Source organism: Neovison vison, chromosome X (genome assembly GCF_020171115.1).
Source record: "Neovison vison isolate M4711 chromosome X, ASM_NN_V1, whole genome shotgun sequence".
Taxonomy (NCBI): domain Eukaryota; kingdom Metazoa; phylum Chordata; class Mammalia; order Carnivora; family Mustelidae; genus Neogale; species Neogale vison.
The window spans coordinates 81172889-81193616 of record NC_058105.1 but is presented as its reverse complement, the minus strand read 5'-3'; positions in this window follow the sequence as shown (position 1 = coordinate 81193616).

Genomic DNA, 20728 nt, shown 5'->3' with positions numbered 1-20728 from the left:
CTCATTTAGTGCCCTGAATATATCTTGCCAGCCTCTTCTGGCTTGCCAGGTCTCTGTGGACAGGTCTGACGTTATTCTGATGGGCTTCCCTCTGTAAGTAAGGAGCCTCTTTGCCCTGGCAGCTTTCAAGAGATTATACCTACAATTATAATTTCTCAAATTGACTATCAGGTGTCGTGATGTTTTTTTGGAGTGTATAATCTTGGGTGGAGACCATTCAGCCTCTAGTACATGAACGCTGGTTTCATTCGCGAGATTCGGAAAAATTCATGAAGGACTTGTTCCACGATATCTTCTAGACTTCTTTCTTTCTCCTCCCCTTCAGGAATTCCAATAATTCTGACGTTGGAACGCTTCATGGCATCATTTATTTCCCTAATTCTGCTTTCGTGGGATCTAAGCTGTTTGTTCCAGGCTTCCTCCTGATCATTTCTCTCCATCTGTTTTTCTTCCAGATCACTAATTCTATCTTCTGTCTCAGTTACCCTAGCTTTGAGAGAGTTTAGATTGGATTGGAACTCATTGAGAGCATTGTGGACCTCCTCCCTGGTAGCTTTAAGCTCCGCCCTAACATTGTGAACATCCTGTCTGGTCGCTTTCAGTTCGGCCCTAATCAATTCTGTTTGGTCATCCATGGCTTTCTCCAACCTAGCTATTGCCTGGATAATTGTTAGCCTGAATTCTCTTTCCGACATATTGTCTATGTTGATAGCCGTTAGCTCTATTGCAGAAGGTCCATCCTCTGTATTTTTCTTCTGTTGGGCATTCTTCCTCCTAGTCATTTTGGTGGGAGAAGACTGAACAGATGTAGCTGGATGTATCAACTCTGGTGCAGTCAAGGTGCACCCTGGAACACTTCCTGATCTCCGTCTCAGAGAGAAGCCTCAGTCTGGGTGCAGAAGCTGAATAAATTCCCCCTTGGACGCTGGCAGTGCAGGTTCCAAGTTAAAGACCCTGGGGGCGCAGGATCTTTTGCTCGTCCCCAAAGCCAAGGCAGTGGCGGCTGTCTGGGAGCTCCTGACCGCCAGAGAGGTTCCAAGCAGTGATCGCACACTGAGATTTTGCCGCCGGCCCGGGCTGGGAGTGCCCGGCTTGCGCGCACCTCTTTTCAGAGGCGGCTGTGGGTCGGGCGCGCGTCTGGGGCACTGAGAACGGGGCGCTGGCCCGTAAGCCGCAGGCTGGGCTTTTGCGCGCCTCTGTCCGGGGAAGAGTTTCGTGCGCGCGCGCGCGCGCGCCGCTTAGACTTTGAAACAATGGCGCGGGTCAAGAAGCGCCCCCGGGCCTCAGAAACCCAGGAGAGCTGGAGGGACGTGCGCGCGCATCTCAAGCTTTGTGGTAGGGCTAGTGCGCGTTCTGCAGACCGGCGCAGCTCCCATCCCTTCACAGGAGCCGGAACCCCCGCGCTCTGGGGCGCGCTGGCGGCTTAGGGACCAGGAGCTGGTTTCTCCGCCGCACTCTCTCTGCCTCCGCGCCGGGGAGGCCGTCTGGGACCGGCGACTTAAGCCCCTGTCCCTAGCCGCCCCGATTCCCACAATTTGCCCCCGCGATCCTTTGCTCTTTTGGAGTGCTTTCAACCAGTCTCCAAGTTAATCCTGGTCCCCAGACGCAGGGCACTCTCGCTCGTATCGGGGTATTACTTTCGCACCGGTGGCCTCTGGTGGCTCCCTCCCCCTTTTGTTTATCTTCCGATATCAGTCCGCTGTTCCCATTCCGCTTTACCTGCCCACTGGCGTCTTCTGCCCCTGTAGAGATCCAGACGTGTATAATTCTGATCTCAGGCTGATTTCATGGGTGATCGGAGTTCTTTGGTAGGTAATCAGCTCACTTTGGGGTACCAGCTGAAAAGACGCCTCTTCCTAGTACCCCGCCATCTTGTCCCCCCTGTCTTTTGGTTTTAATGATTGTTTCCTTTGCTGTGCAAAAGCTTTTTATCTTGATGAAGTCCCAACAGTTCATTTTTGCCTGTTTCCCTTGCCTTTGGAAACATGTCTAGCAAGAAGTTACTGGGCTGAGGTCGAAGAGGTTGCTGCCAGTGTTCTCCTCTAGGATTTTGATGGATTCCTGTCTCACATTTAGGTCTTTCATCCATTTTGAATTTCCTTTTGTGTATGGTGTAAGAAAGTGGTCCAGTTTTTTTTCTTCTACATGAAGCTGTCCAATTTTCCCAACACCATGCGTTGAAGAGACTTTTTTCCATTGGCTATTCTTTCCTGCTTTGTTGAAGATTAGTTGGCCATAGAATTGTGGGCCCATTTCTGGGTTCCATTGATCGATGTGTCTGTTTTGTACCTTACTGTCTCAGTGTTTACAGCTTTGTAGTACAGCTTGAAGTCTGTAATTGTAATGTCTCCAGCTTTGGTTTTCTTTTTCAACATTACTTTGGTTATTTGGGGGTCTTTTCTCATTCCATACACATTTTAGAATTGTTTCTTCCACCTTTATGAATAATGCTGGTGGTATTTTGATCGAGATTGCATTGAATGTGTAGGTTGCTTTGGGTAGCACAGATATATTAACAATATTTGTTCTTACAATCAATGAGCATGGAGTGTTTTTTTTTCCATTTCTTTGTGTCTTCCTCAATTTCTTTCATAAGTGTTCTGTAGTTTTCAGAGTACAGACCTCTTTGGTTAGCTTTAGTCCTTTGTATCTTGTGTTTTTTTGTGCAATTATAAACAGATTGATTCCTTAATTTATATTTCTGCTGCTTCATTGTTAGTGGATAGAAATGCAACAGACTTCCATGTGTTGATTTCATATCCTGCAACTTTGCAGAATTCCTGTATCACTTCTAACAATTTTTTGGTGGGGTCTTTCTACATAGAATATCATGCCATGTACAAAGAGTGAAAATTTGACTTCTTATTTGCCAGGTTGGATGTTTTTGATTTCGTTTTGTTATCCAATTGCTGAGGCTAGGACTTCCAGTACTACACTGAACAACAGTTGTAAGAGTGGACATCCTTGTCATGTTCCTGACCTCAGAAGGGAAAACCTCTCGGTTTTTCCCCATTGAAGATGTATTTTTTTAAGATTTTATTTATTTAATAAGACAGAGATCACAAGTAGGCAGAGAGAGAGGAGGAAGCAAGCTTCCAGCTGAGCAGGGAGCCTGATGCGGGGCTTGATCCCAGGACCTGGGATCATGACCTGAGCTGAAGGCAGAGGCTTTAACCCACTGAGCCACCCAGGTGCCCCCAAGGATAATATTTGTTATGGGTCTTTTGTATATGGCCTTGTGATGTTGAAGTATGTTCCCTCTATCCCTGCATTGTGGAGTTGTTGTTGTTTTTTTAATCAAGAAAGGATGCTGTACTTTGTCAAATGCATTTTCTGCATCTATTGAGAGGATCATATGGTTCCCCTCCTTCCTTTTATTAATGTGGGTATCATGTTGATTGATTTGCAGATGTTGAACCACACTTGCTGCCCAGGAACAAATTCCACTTGGTTGTGTTGAATAATCCTTTTAATGTACTGTTGGATCCTATTAGCTAGTATCTCATTGAAAATTTTTGCATCCATTCATCAGAGATATTGGTCTGTACTTCTCCTTTTTAGTGGGGTCTTTGTCTGGTTTTGGGAACAAGGTAATCCTGGCATCATAGAATGAGTTTGGAAGTTTTGTTTCCATTTCTGGTTTTTTTTTTTTTTTGGAACAGTTACAGAAGAATAGGTATTAATTCTTCTTTAAGTGTTTGGTAGAATTCCCCTGGGAAGCCCTCTGGCCCTGGAATCTTGTTTGTGGGGAGATTTTTGATTACTGATTCAATTTCTTTTCTGATCATGGGTCTGTTCAGGTTCTATTTCTTCCTGTTTCTGTTTTGATAATTTGTATGTTTCTAGGAATTTATCCATTTCTTCCAGATTGCCTAATATGTTGGCATATAATTGCTCACAATATTCTTTTTTTTTTTTAAAGATTTTATTTATTTGACAGACAGAGATCACAAGCAGGCAGAGAGACCGGCAGAGAGAGAGGAGTAAGCAGGCTCCCCGCTGAGCAGGGAGCCCAATGTGGGGCTCGATCCCAGGACCCTGAGATCATGACCTGAGCAGAAGGCAGAGGCTTTAACCCACTGAGCCACCCAGGCGCCCTCACAATATTCTTTTATAATTGTTTGTATTTCTGCAGTGTTGGTTGTGATCTCTCCTCTTTCACTCATGATTTTATTTATTTGGGTTCTTTCTCTTTTCTTTTTGACAGAATAGATCACATACTGAGCCACAAATCAGGACTCAACTCGTACAAAAATTTTGAGATCATACCATGCATATTTTCAGACCACATGCTATGAAACTTGAAGTCAACCACATGAAAAATTTGGAAGGACCACAAATGCATGGAAGTTAAAGAGCATCCTACTGAAAAATGAATGAGCCAACCAGGAAATTACTTAACCCTAACCCTAACCTTTGGGATGTAGCAGATGCAGTCCTAAGAGGGAAGTATATGGCAGTACAGGCCTTCCTTAATAAATAATAAATGTTGTGGGGGGTTTGGGAGTAGAAAAAGAATGAATGAAACAAGATGGGATTGGGAGGGAGACAAACCATAAGAGACTCTTAATCTCAGAAAACAAACTGAGGGTTGCCGGAGGAGGGGGGAGGAGGGAGAATGTGGTGGGGTTATGGACATTGGGGAGGGTATGTGCTATGGTGAGTGCTGTGATGTGTGAAAACCTGGCGATTCACAGACCTGTACCCCTGGGGCAAATAATACATTATATGTTAATAAAAAATTAAAAAATAAATTAAAAAGAAAGAAATAATAAAGGTCTCAAATACAGAACCTAACCTTATACCTAATGGACCTGGTAAAAGAAGATCAAATAAATCTTAAATCCAGAAGAAGAGAAGTAACAAAGATTAGAGTAGAAATCAATGATACAGAAATTAAAAAAAAAATAGTAGAACAGATCATCAATGAAACTAGGAGCTGCTTCTTTGAAAGAATTAACAAGATTGATATACCCCTAGCCTCGGATGGATATATAATGTGGTTTCAATTTTCTCTAATATAGAGTGGCAGCAAACATACCAGTAGGGGCCTCCTGAGGTCAGTCAAGTTTCTCTAAGTGGACACTTCAAAAGTGGGTTGCTGGTACATGGAATATGGACATTGAAATTTTAATAAATACTGCCCAATTGCCTTTCAAAATCATTATGCCCATTTTCAATCTCATCAATATATCTTCAAATTGTTTACGAATCTGACAGATGAAAAAAATGGTAACTTATGTTTATTTGTTTTAAATTTTCATTCTCTCATCATTAGTGAAGTTGAATATCATTTCCTATGTTTATTAGCCCATCCTTTATGAACTGTTTGTAAACTTTGTTTAGTGTTTCTTTCAGGGTTGTCTTTTCCATAATGAGTTGTAGGAGTCATTTCTAGTTCTGGATATTAACCCTTTTTCTATTATGCATGTTGCAGATAGTCTTCCATAGTATGTAACATGTTTATGGTTTATGTTATCATACAGAAGTTTTAAATATTTGATAGTGATTTGCTGTATTTTTTTAAAGATTTTATTTATTTATTTATTTGACAGAGAGGGAGAGAGAGCAAGAGAGGGAATGCAAGCTGGGGGAGTGGAAGAGGGAGAAGCAGGCTTCCCGCTGAGCAGGGACCTCCCCCACCCCAATGTGGGGCTTCATCCCAGGACCCTGGGATGATGACCTGAGCTGAAGGCAGACACTTAACGACTGAGCCACCCAGGTGCCCCTGATTTGCTATATTTATTTCAACCTTTTTCTTCTATTGCTTTTTCTGTTTTATTAGAAGGCCTTTCTTATCCAAGGCAACAACCATTTTCTCTTTTTCTCATTCTGTTATAGTGCTTTCTGTTTAGGTCTTTAATATACTGTAAACTCACTTCCTTCTCAAATCTTTGTACTTTTTTCTATCTAGATACTCTCTTCCCCCAGATCTTCCTATGGATGACAACTTCAGCACTTGGTTCAAATACTGGTTTTTCAAAAGGCCTTCCCTGACTACCCTAACTAAACTGACCATCCCCTGTCCATTAAGATGCGCCCCAGTTTGGGGTGCCTGAGTGGCTCAGTTGGTGGATGGCTGCCCTTGGCTCGGTCATGATCTCAGGTTCCCAGGATCAAGCTGGCCTTGGACTCCCTGCTCAGTGGGAATCTTGCTTCTCCCTCTTCCTCTGCCCCTCCCCCTGCTTGTGCTCTCTCACTTGCTCTCTATCAAATAAATAAATAAAATCTTAAAAAAAAAAGATGTGCCCTAGTTCATTACCTTAATTTATTTTCTTTATAGATCACCTCTCTGAAGTTATCTGATTTATTTGTTGTGTCTCCTTAGATTGGAAACTCTATGAGTGTAGGGATTTTGTCTTATTCCCAGATACTAGAATACTGTTAAGAGTTTATTTTAAGTGAATTTGATATGATATAGAGAAAAGTAATTTCTTCCCAAATGGATAGCTGATTGTTTCAACACCAAGACTCCCTTTCTAAAAGGAAAATTATTTCAGTCATTCATCCTGCTTTTCTACCCTACTAAATACTGAGTGAGTCAAGAATGGTTATTATTATTCAGTGCAGTGGTTCTCAGCCCTGGTGGAGTATTAGAATTATACTTACAGATTTTTTTAAAATTTAGATATAGGGTGTGTATTAGTTTTCTAGGGCTACCATTACAAAGTACCACAGAGTGGATAGCTGAAAACAATAGAAATTTATTGTCTCATAGTTCTGGAGGTGAGAAGTCCAGAATCAAAGTGACAACAAGGCAGGCCATGTTGTCTCTGAAAGCCCTAGCAGGGAATCTTTCATTTCTTTCTAGCTTTTGGTGGTTGCAATCCTTGACATTCCTTGGCTTGTAGATGCATCATTCCACCTCCATCATCACATGGTATTTTCCCATGTGCTTGAATTTCCGTTTCTTATAAGGATTCTAATTACTGGATTAAGATTCACCCTACTATAGTAGAACCACATTTTAGCATGATTACATCTGCAAAGACCATATTTCCAAATAAGGTTACAATCACAGGTTTTGGGTGAATGAGAATCTTGGGGGCATACTATTCAACTCATTACAGAGTGCCAAATTTTTTTAAAAATTTGCTTCACCAGGTGGTGGGTATTATAGAGGGCACAGCTTGCATGGAGCACTGGGTGTGGTGAAAAAATAATGAATACTGTTTTTCTGGAAATAAATAAATTGGGAAAAAAAATTAGAGCAGAAATAAAAAAAAAATTTGCTTCACTAGGTCAGGATACCCTAGTATCCTTAATTTTTAAAAGCTTCACTGACTTGAGTTCACCTGGAAAGGTAAACATGGAAGAATAACTAGAATATTTCTAAAAAAGAAATTAAAAAGAGGAAGTTATACAAAACTAGTTATGTTAGATATTAAAAATACTACAGAAGCAAAATGATTAATACAGTTTAGAACAGGAAATGAATTAGATCAATGGAACAAATAGATTCCTTAAGTAGACCTAAATACATAAAGGGATTTAGTTTATGATAAATGTAGCAATTAAAATTAGTGGGGGAGGGGTGCCTGGGTGCCTCAGTGAGTTAAGCCGCTGCCTTCGGCTCAGGTCATGATCTCAGGGTCCTGGGATCGAGTCCCGCATCGGGCTCTCTGCTCAGCAGGGAGCCTGCTTCCCTCTCTCTCTCTCTACCTGCCTCTCCATCTACTTGTGATTTCTCTCTGTCAAATAAATAAATTAAATCTTTAAAAAAAATTAGTGGGGGAAGAAGGGCTTATTCTATAAATAGTACTCAGCTGGCAATTTGGTGTTGGGATGGGGCAGGGAGTATCCTTACCTTACTCCTGTAACCAAGATATGATTCTAGATGGATCAGAAGTAGAAAACGACAAAAATGACAACATAATTCTAGAAGAAAAGATGAATGTACTTACATGTGGTTAAGAATTGGGAATGCCACACCCAGTGCTCCATGCAAGCCGTGCCCTCTATAATACCCACCACCTGGTACCCCAACCTCCCACCCCCCCCGCCACTTCAAACCCCTCAGATTGTTTTTCAGAGTCCATAACCTCTGAAAATAAATAAATTGGAAAAAAAAAACTACAGACAAGGAAAACTAAGATAGCAATGTAACTGACTTTAAATCACTGAAGCAAGACATCAATTTCATTAGTAGGATGTGATGCTTTAAATACTTTGGGGAATTAGTCTTTATAGTAAAATATAATCTCTTTCTTTAGTAAACATGACTTTCCTTAAATCAGATTTAAATTAGTGGAAAACTGGGGTGTCCGGTGGCTCAGTGGGTTAAACCTCTGCCTTCGGCTCAGGTCATGATCCCAGGGTCCTGGGATAGAGCCCCACATCTGACTCTCTGCTCTGCAGGGAACCTGCTTCCTCCTCTCTCTCTGCCTGCCTCTCTGCCTACTTGTGATCTCTGCCTGTCAAATGAATAAATAAATTCTTTAAATAAATAAATAAGTGGAAAATTGGAAAAGATACTTCAGCAAGGAGAACTTTAATATATCTATTTCATAAGTTCCACTTTTTAAATCTATAATTGTTCTCTTGTACTGGTGTACACCTTATTTCATTTCATCCTTATATTGGTGAGTTCTTCACAGCTTTGTTTTTTCCATTGCATCTTCTGTTTAAAGGATCCCCTGCCTTTTTTTTTTTCTTCTTGTTCCTAGCTTACTATCTTCTTTTGGTGGCAAAATCCTTCATTAGTTTATTGAAAAATATACATATAGTAATTTTTGTCATTGTTACCCACTTGTATAACTTATGTATAAATTTTCCCCTCACATTTGAGTGACAAGTGTGTTAAGTATAGAATTCTAGGGTGCAAATCATTTGTCTTCAGACCTGTAAAGGCGTATTTTCAGCTTCTAATATTGTGTTTAATGCTGATTTTACTATTGATTCTCTGTGTACTGCTTTATTTTCTCTGAGACCTCACAGTGAATTTTTTCCCATAGTTATGAAATTAAACAACACTCAATGAGGCCATGCTTTTTTCATAGGTTATATTGGGAATTAAGTGAACTCTTTCAGTTTGTAAAGTCAATGTCTTAATTTTTCAAAATTTTCTTGAATTTTTTCAATAATGATATCTTTTTATTAATTTCCTCTCCTCTTTTTCTAGAACTCCTCGAAACTCCATATTGAATCATCTGGAAATATTTCTGAGTTTATATTTTTCTCCTATTTTCCAAATCTTGTCTTTTAATTCAATTTTTGGTTAGACACTTAATAGTCTGAGACTTCATTTGTATGGTCAATTTTAGCATCACAATCAAAGTCTAGGGTATAATCAGTCTCATTGAATTCATCATCTCATCCATCTAGTAATTGTGAAATATAATCCTCTATCAGATTTCTCCCCCTTTCTATCATTTGCCAAACATGAAAAATCTTATTTCTCAGTTGAAGAAATCTAAAAGCACATTGCAGAGAAGGATTCCCTACTTTTTTGTTAATACTTAGTGAGAGATAATGCAATACCTTTCTTACACATAAAAAAAAATAAAGGGTAATTATATTTAATTGTTTCATCATTATTTTATATGTCTCCAGAATTCCTCCATCTTATTATTTGATCCTTTATTTGGGAATAATTGGTGACTAAAAACATAATTCCTAATTTAATGAAGTAACAAAATTTTTTGTAGAAAAAAGATTATTAAGATTCTATAATGTTTCTTGGGCACCTGGGTAGCTCAGTGGGTTACAGCCTCTGTCTTCGGCTCAGGTCATGATCCCAGGGTCCTGGGATTGAGCCCCGCATCGGGCTCTCTGCTCAGAAGGGAACCTGATTCCTCCTCTCTCTCTGTCTGCCTCTCTGCCTACTTGTGATCTCTGTCAAATAAGTAAATAAAATCTTAAAAAAAAAAAAAGAATTGGGAATGCCCTTTTAAACAGAATTCCAAACCCAGATACCCATAAGGAAAACTACTGATGAATTTGTGTGCATAAAAGTTAAAAGTGTTGTGGGTGCCTGGGTGACTCAGTGGGTTAAAGCCTCTGCCTTCAGCTCAGGTCATGATCTCAGGGTCCTGGGATCAAGTCCCGCATCAGGCTCTCTGCTCAGCAGGGAGACTGCTTCGCCCACCCCCTGCCTGTCTCTCTGCCTACTTGTGATCTCTCTCTGTCAAATAAATAAATAAAATCTTTTTAAAAAAAAGTTAAAAGTGTTGTGAGACCAAAATACCATAAACAAATTCAAAAGATCAACAGAGCTGGGAAAACATACTTGCAACATATATGACAAAGGGCTAGTTTTGTAAATTTACAATGAGTTCAGAAAAAAATCAACATGAGAAAGGCAAACCCCAATAGTAAAATAAGTTAAAGAATAAGCAAGTAATTTACAAAGACATATACACATCAATAAAGATTTGAGGAGGAAAGTCAAGATGGCAGAGAAGTAGCAAACTGAGATAAGATCAGGTCGCAGGAGTTCAGCTAGATAGTTATCAAACCATTCTGAACACCACAAACCCAACAGGAGATTGAAGAGAAGAAGAGCAGCAATTCTAGAAAGAGAAAACTGACCACTTTCTGAAAGGTGGGGCATGCAGAGAAATGAATCTGAAGCAACAGGAAGATAGACTAAGGGGAGAGTGGCCGGCTCCTGGCAAGCGGTGGAGCAATGCAGCACAAAATTCAAACTTTTAGAAGTCTGCTCCACTGAGGGACATTGCTCCATAGGCTAAGTGGAGGTGGGGCACTCACGGGGACAGTATGGCCTCAGGTCCTGTGGGGTCACAGAAGGATCCGGGGTGTCTGAGTGTAGCAGAGCTCGCAGGTATCAGAGCAGGGAAGCAGACTACAGAGACAGCTGAGGACTGAGCTCTCAGCTTGGGGTTACCTTAAACTGTGATCTGCGGCACATTCAGGCCACTGCTCTTTGAGCAGGGACCCCACAAGTGGCAGATCTGGGGAGACCCACCTTCCTCCTCTGGAGACAGGAATCTGCTGGGTTTAGAGACTCCAAGTGGGGCTGCATGCCAGAGACAGAAACGCTCAGTCACAGGCCGGGTGAACTCTGAGCATGGCCAGAGACCAAGGAGATGGGAGTGATTAACGGCTTTTCTCTGAGGGTGCACTGAGGAGTCGGGCCCTGAGCTCTTGGCTCCTCTGGGCCAGAGGTTGGGAGGCCACCGTTTTCATTCCCTCCCATCCTCCAGAGCTCTAAGGAAAGCATTCAGGGAACAAAAGCTCCCAAGAGCGAACCCAAGCAGATTGTTTAGCGTGGCCCCTGGCAAGGGTGGCACAATTCTGCCTTAGGCAAAGACATTTGAGAATCCCTACAACAGGCACTTCCCTCAGAAGTTCAGCAAGAACATCCAGCCAAGACCAAGCTCACTGATCAAGGAGAACAGTGGAATTCCAGAGGAGGGGAAAGCAAAGCATGGAATTCATGGCTTTCTCTCCATGATTCTTTAGTCTTGCAAAATCAATTAAATCTTACTAATTTTACTTTTTTCTTATTCTAATTTTTTAAACTTTTCATCTTTCCTCTTTTAATGTTTTTTAACTAGTTTATCTTAACAATACCTTTCTTTAAAAATCTTTTAAAACCTTCATTATTATCCTTCATTTTATCTAACTTTATTTTTTTATACATATAGGGTTATTTCTTCTAAAAAATTTTGGGATACAATTTCTTCTAATAGAATAAAATATACCCTAAATACAGCACAGGGCTTTGTCTAGTCTCCAGCCTGAGAAAATTCTGTTCACGTTCTTTTTCTTTCTTTTTTCAACCAACTGATCTGATCAATTCCTTTTTTAAATTAAAAAAATTTTTTTTTAAAATTTTCATCTTTAGAGTCATATTCCATCCCTTCATTGTGTTTATCCTTATTTGTGTGTGTGTGTGTGTATGTATATATATATATATATATATATATATATATATATATATATTTTCTTTCTTTAAAATTGTGGGAGGTAGTTTCTTCTAAGAGACCAAAATACATCCCAAATCAAGTGGGTGGCTCTGTTCTATTCACAAGTCTAAATTTTTAAAAATTTATTTTTACCCCCTTTTTTCTCCCCCTGATTTGGGTTTTTTTCTGATTTCATTGGTGTAGATTTTTCTGGGGTCTTTGCCACCCATTTAGTATTTTATTCTCTCCTTCATATATTCTTATCTGGATAAAATGACAAAGGCAGAAAAACTCACCACAAAAAAAGAACAAGAGGCAGTACCGATGGCTAGGGACCTAATCAATACAGACATTGGTAATATGTCAAATCTAGAGTTCAGAATGATGATTCTCAAGGTGCTAGCTGGGCCAAAAAAAGCATGGACAATATTAGAGAAACCCTGTCTGGAGAAATAAAATCCCTTTCTGGAGAAATAAAAGAGCTAAAATCTAACCAAGCTGAAATTAAAAGAGGTGCAATCAAAAATGGGAGCTCTTACTGCTAGGATAAATGAGGCAGAAGAGAGAATTAGTGATATAGAAGACCAAATGCCAGAGAATAAAGAAGCTGAGCAAAGAGAGACATACAACTACTGGACCATGAGGGAAGAATTCAAGAGATAAATGATACCGTAAGATGAAACATTAGAATAATTGGGATTCCAGAAGATGAAGAAGGGGGGGCAGAAGGTATATTGGAGTGAACTAATAGTAGAGAATTTCCCTAATATGGCAAAGGGAACAAGCATAAAATCCAGGAGGCACAGAGAACCCCCCTCACAAGATAACACCTCACAGCAGTCAGAATGGCTAAAATTAACAAGTTAGGAAACGACAGATGTTGGATAGGATGTGGAGAAAGGGGAACCCTCCTACACTGTTGGTGGGAATGCAAGCTGGTACAGACACTCTGGAAAACAGCGTGGAGGTTCCTCAAAAAGTTGAAAATATGGGGCGCCTGGGTGGCTATGGGTTAAAGCCTCTGCCTTTGGCTCAGGTCAGGATCCCAACGTCCTGGGATCAAGCCCCACATCAGGGTCTCTGCTCAGCAGGGAGCCTGCTTCCCTTCCGCTCTCTCTGCCTACCTGTGATCTGTCAAATAAATAAATAAAACCTTTTTTAAAAAGTTGAAAATAGAGCTACACTATGACCCAGCAAACGCACTACTGGGTATTTACCTTAAAGATATAAATGTAGTGATCTGAAGGGGCACATGCACCCGAATGTTTATAGCAGCAATGTCCACAATAGCCAAACCATGGAAAGAACCTAGATGTCCATCAACAGATGAATGGATAAAGAGGATGTGGTATACATACACAACATAATACTATGCAGCCATCAAAAGAAATGAAATCTTACCATTTGCAATTACATGGATGGAACTAGAGGGTATTATGCTGAGTGAAATAAGTCAGTCAGAGAAAGACAATTATCATATGATTTCCCTGATATGAGGAATTTGAGAGGCAAAGTGGGGGTTTGCAGGGTACGGAAGGAGAAAATGAAAGAAGATGGGATCGGGAGGGAGACAAACCATAAGAAACTCTTAAACTCACAAAACCAACTGAGGGTTGCTGGGTGTAAGGGGATATGGAGAGGGTGGTTGGGTTATGGACATTGGGGAGGGTATGTGCTATGGTGAGTGCTGTGAAATGTGTAAGCCTGACAATTCACAGACTTGTACCCCTGGGGCAAATAATACATTATATGTTAAAAAAAAATAAAAAAATAAAGATTTGAAAAGATGTTCAATCTCATCCATGAGATATACAGGAGATATATTCTTATGTTTTATAAAATATATATATAATAAATATATATTGAAACACTAAAATTCCATTTTCACCTATCATATTGGGAAGTGTTTAAAGTTTGATTATATGCAGAGCAAGCAAGGATATGAGGAAATAGATATGCACTACTGGTGAGACTGTAAGTTGGTGCAACATTTTACACGTACAAATTGGCAATATTTATCAAAATAGATCATGCACATACTCTTTGAATGTGGTGGCCTTTGTTATAGCATTCATAGCAGTCATTCCCCCACTTTTTCCTTTCTACCAATTTATAAGTTTTTTTTTTAAAGATTTTATTTATTTATTTGACAGACAGAGATCACAGGTAGGCAGAGAAGCAGGCAGATAGAGAGGAAGGGAAGCAGGCCCCCTGCTGAGCAGAGAGCCCAATGTGGAACTCGATCCCAGGACCCTGAGATCATGACCTGAGCCGAAGGCAGCAGCTTAACCCACTGAGCCACCCAGGTGCCCCCAATTTATAAGTTTTTATTTGTATACCTAATCTTCCCACTCCTAGCCCATGTATTTTGGGGTAAACTGATTCTATACCTAGTTCTTCTGGCCACAGACATTATTACTTCAGGGAAGATTTGTAACATCAGTAACCATCTCATGGTTACCTTGCCTACAGCAATGGTTCTTTGCCTTTAGTGTGCATCAGAATCACCTAGTTTGTTAAAACACAAATTGCTCATCCCCATCTCCAGAATTTCAAATTCTGTGTATCTGAGGTAGGGACCAAGAATTTCCTTTTGTAACAAGTTCCCAGATGCTGCTGAGGCTGCTGGTCCAGGGAATGGGCTTAAAAATCCACTTGGACCAAGGAGGGACTGCAGAACATGGAGATGAATAGAAACTGTGTAGCTCTAGCTCACCCTACTGCTGGAGTTGTATTCTACTTGTAAAGAAAAGCATCCTAATCATTCATTATACTTAATAATCTTGCCACTGAAAATTTACCCTACAGATATCCTTGCAGAAGTTCACCAAAATATATGTCCATGGATGATCATTTCAACCTTGTTTGTAATAGCTAAAACTGGAAGCAATCAAGGCACTTCTCAACAGGGAAATGATTTGATGGAATCATACATCTAATGGAATACTATGCAGTGTCAAAAATTACAAAAGTCTGTATATGCTCATAAAGAAATATCTATAAGATACATTAAGTACAAAAAATCATGATGACTAAGAGGGAATAATTTATACTTTTTAAGCAAAAGAATAGACAGATAATAAAAATTATACTTTTTAAACAGAATAAACAATTCTTTTTAAACAAAAGAATAAACAGATATATGTGTATATATGTGCATATATGATATATGTGTGTGTGTGTGCGCGCGTGCGCGCAAGTAAATGCTTAATTATTTCGAAGAAGGTTAATTACTTCCTGGAAGGTTAATTCTGATTAAGAATGGCTATATTTGAGGAGAGGGGTTGGGATTGGGGTAGTGCTAGAGGTTTTCCAGTCATTACTTTGTACATATTTTTTTTAATTGTCTAACTTTAGGTAAATTTTCCTTTTTTAAGAAAAGAAAGTGTGACTTAGAGTTATCTGGGCAAGGTATAGGTCAATTTTAGTTTCTTTCTTTGTATTTCTGTATTTAAAAAACAACTAATAAATGTTATATTCTTTCTTAAAAGATGAAATCATGAAAAGATAAATGGAAAATTGAAGATTTCCCAGGTACTCAACCAGGCTCCAGGTTATAAACTGGTGAGGACATATACCTATCTAGATTGAGACCAAACTAGAGAGTTGTTTTTTGTACCCTAGTATGAATATGAATCACGTGGGGAACTTTTAAAATGCAGATTCTGACTGAGTAGATCTGAGGTGGGGCTCAATAGTCTGCAGTTCTTATAGGCTCCCAAGTGATTGCTGAACCACTGATCAAACTTTGATAGCAAGAAAAAAGGAGAAAATGAAGAAGAAAAAGGAAGCATGGGAGTGGGCTGTGGAGATGGAGAAGATGGGATAGATATAAGACACTGCAGCAGAATGGTTAGACATAATAGATGAGGAGAACATGGGATGATGAGGTTTCTGGCCTGGGTGGTGTGAGGATAGTGCTAACATTAGCCAAACACAGAGGAATCAAGCTGGAGATAGGAGAAGTAGGAAACAATGGAGGAGTAGTAGCAAGACTTCACATTTAAAATATTGAGCTTTGCTTTTTCTGGGATTGTATTATACAGACTTGCCCAGCAGACCATTTGAACTCTGTATCTCCTCAGGAGAGTTCAGGTAGAGGTAGATTTGGAAGTCATCTATATAAAGGTAAGAGTTGAGGCCATGGGATGGGATGAATCTCACCAAGGAGAAAGAATAGTGAAAAGTTGGCTGACAACAGAAACTCTGAGAAATGTTAATCTTAAGAGATAGGCCAAGGAAGGAAATGAAGTAGTGAAGAGGCAGTACAGAAGGCTAGATATCCTGAAGCACCCTCCTACTACCAAAACCTGATCCTGCATAAAACAATTTGTACCATATTGCTGGATATGTGAGTTAGAACTGCTGCTAAATAAACCATCCTCATACTCAGTGGTTTGAAACCAAACCATTTATTATTGCTTTGAATCTACAGGTTGGCTGCATAGCTCTGCTTTCTGGACCAAGCTTGGCTGATCTTGGCTTGGATCATGTACCTGTGGTCTGCTGGTGGGTTGGCTGAGGTTTGACAGGTCTAGGATGGTCTTGTCTGGTATTGCTGGATAACTGGATCTCACCCTCCAGAAGGCTAGCCCAGGCTTGTTCTCACAGTAGTTCCAGCAGTTCAAGAGTCAGCAGAAGCATCTAGCCTAGGCTTGAAACTGGCATAATTATCACTTCTGCAATAGTCTACTGGCCAAAACAAAACACTAGTCTGGATTCGAAGGCTGGAGAAACAGATGCCATCTCTTAATGGGAGGAGCTGTAGAAGATGTAGATACAGGAAGATGTGAACAACTGTGGCCATTTTTGTAATCAATTAATCATGCTGGAATTACCAGAAGTAAAAGGAGTCTTTAGAGGACAAGCAAACAAACAAATCCATGACAATGACAGTTAGCAAATCTCTCCCTGGCTGGGGAGAACAGAGCACTTGGGGAAACTTACAAAAATAGAATAGATGTACGTCCTTGGAAATTTGAGGTGCTATTACTGTATAGAACAAGGAAGGGCTGCTGGTCAGGTAAGAAAAAACCAAATAGACACCTGCCTCAGAATCTAAGAATCTAGCCTTTTTTATCAGAAAATTCTAGAAATACTTTGACAATGGATAGTTTTGGTCTTTCTGGTCCTAGAAACTAGTATGCACGTGGGTCAACTTTAGGAGTCTGAACCTGGACTCAAAACCAGCAGGCCAACTATGTCTTCTTAGTGTACTGAATGTGTTTTCACATCCATTAGCTTGTTTTATGCTCACAACTATCTGTAAGGGAGGCAAGGCAGGTATTACTATTCCCACTTAATGCTACTTTTTAAAATAATTTTTCTTTTACAAAACAAATAATTTTTTCACTATCTTATAAAGGTGAACATTTGCATGCCTTAGGTCCCAGCAGGAGCCATGTGCAGAAGTTTTCACAGCAACATCAATGGAAACCTGTTATTTCCACTGGACAGAGAATGGGTAAATTGTGGTGTGGTCATACATGGAATACTATATAGATGTGAAAACAAATTAACTACAATTATAGCAACAACACATTTGAGTCAGAAAAATCAAATTGAGTGAGCAAAGGAAGTTGTGGGAGACTACATAAAGATTATATTTGTATAAAATTAAAAACCTAGGAGTATATTATTCAGAGATAACTATGTGATAAAAATATTTAAAAAGAAAACAAGAGAATGAAAAATAAAACTCAAGATACCTCTTTCAGAAGATATAGAGATGGAATAGTTCTTAGGTTAGGCAGTGGGCCATGAATGTTCATTTATTATATCTCATAATGTATGTTACATATAGCCTCTTGTGTTTATCAAATATTACATGATTTTTTTCAGAGTAGTCAAAAAGGAAAGAGAAAGAGGAGAAAGACAGACCAGGGAAGCCAGAAAGTTTCAGAAAGTAAGTTCTGTTTCAGTGTCAGTTACTATGAAAGTCCTCAGTGAGACAAGGCCTGTATGAACACCCAGCACTTGGTGACAGGGAGCACACTGGTCACCTTTGGGAGCAGCCACATTCAAATGGAAGGACTGGCACCCAATTACAGGCAAGGAAGGAATGTGTTATCAGGAAGCCATGACTGGGAGCATAAAGTCTTTCATCTATCACCATCTCCTGCAGAATCTCAACAACAGCTCATATTTATCAAGGCTGGATTATGTGCCAGGCACTTTACATACACTATGTCACTTAATCCTTACAGCCACACCCACAAAGTGGGCAAGGGGAGCCAAACTTGTGCTACCACCTGAATTGTATTCACTTCAGCCACATGCAGAAAATCCCTTAGGACACTTGAATGGGCATGAAGGCTTCACTGTTTCATTTCAAATTTTAGGTGTAATAGCTCAAGTGGTTAGGTTATGGCAACCAGACAAAATGTGATGAATCAGTTCTACCCAGAAATGGGTCATTTCTCTTTGTGATGCTTTTACTGCAACTCACCAAACTCTTATCTCTCCCTTGTTCCAGGCACCTAGCAGAATTGTACTTTTCCACTTCCATGAAGTTAGGTGCAAACATGTGACTTGCTTTGGAGGATGACAAGAGAGAAGTGCTGTGTGCCATTTTAAGCTTTAAGAGTCAGTTTGCATTTTGCCACATGCCTTCCCCTGACCCAGTAATGGGGCTTGTCAGTCTGTGTTCCCGAGGGGCTGTAGATGAAGCGCTCCCCTACCAATGCATGCTGGGCATATATGAACAAGAAGTATACCTCTATTATGTTATTGAGATTTGGGGGTTATTGCAGCAAAACCTAGCTTATTCTGCCTGATACTCTCCCGTTTTTAACAGTTAGAGATTATTGATATATAGGGGCTGAAAAATGAAATGCAAATGTATACAAATGTGTAAAATAAAGTGTCCAGACCTCTCTCTGGCAAGACTTTGATAGACCACTTTCTGTAATCTGTTCCTAATAAATTACCACAGAATTTTCATGTTTCTCACACACGAAGACTAATTGTAGAAGATATAAATAGAAGGCAATGTTCTAGGCTCATATTATCCCTAATGTTTGTAAGTTTAAGAGCTATATTTTAATCCTTTGTCACTTTCTCCCTCAAATCCATGAAAAAGCACAATTGGCCCTGCTCAGATCATACAGCCATCCCACTGGGGAAGGTGAAGCCATGTGACTGACCACCAAGCCTCCTCTACCCCAAGAAAGGGAGGAGCACTACCCCAAGGGGGAAAACTGGGTTTAATGGCTAGAAAGAAGAAGGAATGGTGGGCAGGCAGAGACAAAGTTATCTACCTAGTAAAAACAAACTTAGATTTAGAACCCTGGTTTTATTGCTCATTAGCGTGTGCAAACTTGGGCACCATTGAATGCATCTGCTCATGTACAAAGTGGGGATGGTACTTACTTTGCAGAGTGGTTTGAAAATTAGAAATAAGCTACAAGAGCTTCGTACCCAACAGGTGCTCCATAAATGGTAACTTTCAAAAGCCAAATGCTCAAGATTTCCTACTATTAATTTCTGACTCCCAACCCCCAAAGATCAAAGGTTAGGAAAAGGCATCTGCAGCCACAATGAAGCCAATATAAAACAAAGTATATTACAAATAAGAGTTTTCAGTTAAGTGTAAAGTGTAAGTGTAAGGTGTTTATAAGCATCCCTCTATGGCTCGAAGGTGACTCAGAGCTCAGGGTTGGTTTTTTTTCTTTTTATAGCCCCATAACACATTTAAGTGAATACCATCCAGTGCTAAACCTTCATCCTCAATCTTGTGTTTTTGCCATCAACACATCCTGCCTCAGAAGTCTACAATCTGCTTTATACCAGGGAATATTTTCAAAGGTGGCTTAGCTGTCCTTGATTTGTTAGGTACATGCTGGGTGATAGGTGCCAAGAAGACAGAGATTATCTAGTTTAACTGAGGGGCAGAGATGCAGGAAAGTGCTATAGGATTGGGTGTGAAGAGTCTGTACAGGGATCCCTAGTCAGGGATCAAGAAAAGAATCACAAAGCTATGAGCTGAATCTTGGGGAGTCAAGTTGAGAATGCACCAGAGACAAAGGGAGAGAGGCATTCTAGGCAATGGTATAAGCAAATGAGAAGAAATGGGTATTAAGAGCTATATGGGATACACTTTAGTGTTGCTGAAGTGGGTTAGGGTTGTAGGATGTGAGGCTAGGGAAGTGGTCAGGGACCTGATTATGAAGGGACCATGAAATTGGGGGTACAGCATGTTAGGAGAGATTACTCTGGAAGCTGATATACATAGTGGATTAAAGCAGTGGTTCTTAATGTCTCTTGAGTCATAGTCTTCTTTAAGAACCTGAAAAAAAAAGCTACTGGCCCTTTCATTGGGCAAAGGTACATAATGCTTAAACATGAAATGTTGCTTATAATTTCCCAGTTAGGCATAAGACAGGGGAGCAACTACAATATTCCAGGTGAGCCATAAAGAGGCCTGAGCTAAACCACAGCAGCTCGGACAAAAAGGAGACAGATATGAAAAACAGAAAGCTGGCTGAGTATTATCAACAGATCTTGTCACGAGCTGGATTTCAGAAATGAGGGAAAGCCCTGAGTCTAGGAGAACTCCCGGGTTGGTTTGTGATTTCGACCACTGAGTGGAAGGTGGTGGTGCTCACAGAGAGGAGGAGGCTTCAGAAGAGAAGATAGGTTCAGTCTGGGAAATGTCAAGTCAAAAGTGCCTTTAGAACATCCACGTAAAAAAGTTCAGTAGGAAGCTAAACATACCCTTCCTTTTGATGATTCTTTCGTGTTTCTCTTGCCCTGATATTCACCTACAAACAGGTTCCTAAATCTCTGTGCAACATTTTCTGAATTGAGATAACCCCCACTTGCAGAAAGGGATCCAGGAATGGGAGAAGAAATTAAAC